The following is a 2,286-nucleotide window of genomic DNA, read 5'->3' as shown; positions in this document are numbered from 1 at the left end:
GCTGCAGCATCTGGAAACTTTCTAGTCTAGAATCCCAATGGTCACCGTAGGGTGGCATTCTCAGGTTTTTGCTGTAAGCTCCAGTCTGCATCAGCACATGTGGCATACACCTCCAAAATCATGTCTGAATGTGGAATGAGACTGGACTGCTTTCTGTAATTCAGACATAGCCTGTTGTTGCTCTGACCCCCATTCAAATTCAATTTTCTTCTGAGTGGTTTTATGGATGGAAGCCAGCAATATTCCACATCTGGAATATACATTTTCCAAAATACAAACAGACAAACCAAACATTGTGCCTCCTGCTTAAACAACAATTTATTCTTGGTTGACTGTGGAATGTTATGGGTGGCTCCTGCCCAAGTTATTCCCAAGAATTTCACCATTTGGGCAGGGCCTTGGATTTTTGCTGGATTTATTAACCAGCTTCCGTTGATCATGTGGTCACCACTGTATTCAAATCAGCCCTAGCCTGTTCTTTGGAGTTTGATATTAAGATAATATTGTCAACATAATGTGTCATTACACTTGAGATCTGCACCAAGTCCAAGTCTCTTCTAACCAGACTATGACAGTTAAGTTCGTGAATTCAAGTAGCTCTGTGGCAATACAGTGAAAGTAAATTGGAATCTTTCCCACATGAAAGCAAACTGTGACTGGCTCTTTTCTGAGATTGGGATCGAGAAAAAGGCATTTGCAAGATCACTGAGTACCAGCCTGCTTTAACCTGCTGTGCTTTCTGCACTGTGGATACTGTGTCTGGAACAGCTGAAGCCACAGGTGGCACTACTTTATATAGGCTTCAGTAGTCTACTGTCAGTATCTATGAGCCGTTTGCCTTTTTCATGGGCCATACAGGGCTGTTATAAGGGAATTTTTTGGCACCAACACTCCAGACTTTAGCATGTCTTTAATCAAAGAATTAATATCCTTTTGTCCACCAAGTATTCTATACTATTTCATATTAACAACCTGAGTGGGTGCAGGCAATTCTAATGGTTCCCATTTAGCATGTCCAATCAATACTGGCTTAAGGGCAGACTTACATGCCTTTAGATTTATAGTATCAGGTAGAGTGAGTGTTCCCCAAGTAGACATAATATCCATACCAATAATACATTCAGGTAAGGGAGATACAACTACTTCATACACGATCTGTTTAAATCTTCCAATTCTCATCCAAACTTTCACCTTAGTCCCATCAACAATTGCATCCCCATATCCCCCAAGTCTAACCATAGGCCCCTTCAAGATGTTATTGACAGGTTTTGGGATTACAGTACATTGGTCTCCTGTGTCTAGGAGCCCCAAGAAGTTCTCTTCCTTACCCCTGGGCCATTTCACCCACACATGTGCATATGGCCTTGTGTCTCCTAATAGAGGTTGAGCCAGATGACCCTGGCCCCCTCATCAATCCTTATCTTGATTGACTAGCTGAGCCTCTGTTTCAAATTGTCCCAGGTGAGACTTAAATTCCTCCTGATTGGGGTGAATAGAACGGACTTGTTTAGCCCTCTTTAACTTTGGGGGACCAGCAGGAGTTTCTGTTGGAGCACCCAACTTTCTGTAGTGCTGTGTTAGAACCTTTGGCTCAACTCCATCAATGTTTGCTATATTCATCTCATTTCTTAGTAACTGTTTAAAAATCTCTGTTTTTCTAGAGTAAGTTCTTTCCCCATTACCTCTTCCCATTCTCCTATGAATTACCCTTATATTTCTTGCATCTGTAAGACTCACATAGGGAAGCTGTGCCAACTTCTTGGATTGCTATTTTGTTTCACAGTAGCAAGGTTACATGGGCTACCCATGTAGAAGAGACTCCCTTGACTACCATTGCTACCATGACCTATGTAAGGGGCATACTCATTGGATGAATACCCTGATCATTTTGTTTCACCTGATTATATCAGGCCCACCCAGGGTAACAGCCTTTTTGATAAACTCAAAATCAACAGATTTGGGGCCATAATTACATCTACAAAATCCCTGCACCATTGCCACATTCTATTGGCCAGAAGCAAGTCCCAGGTTCTGTCCATACTCAACGGTGTGGTATGATCATGGGGCCATCTTAGAATTCTGCCAGCCGTGGCATCTCACAGGCAGTCAGATCTATTCTCCTCTATGACTCTTGGAGTTTCCCTTTCTATGTTTTGTGGACCTCATGTCATCCCTGACCACCTAGAGGTTCTGACCTAGCTGTTCCTCTGCCCCCTTTCACTCCCTGACCTGGGACACTTCCAGGGGCAGCCCTCTGCCTTGGTTTTGCTTAGCCCAGCACCCCCC

Source organism: Trichechus manatus, unplaced genomic scaffold (genome assembly GCF_000243295.1).
Source record: "Trichechus manatus latirostris isolate Lorelei unplaced genomic scaffold, TriManLat1.0 scaffold00133, whole genome shotgun sequence".
Classification (NCBI taxonomy): Eukaryota; Metazoa; Chordata; class Mammalia; order Sirenia; family Trichechidae; genus Trichechus; species Trichechus manatus.
Note: the sequence above shows the minus strand (reverse complement) of the source record.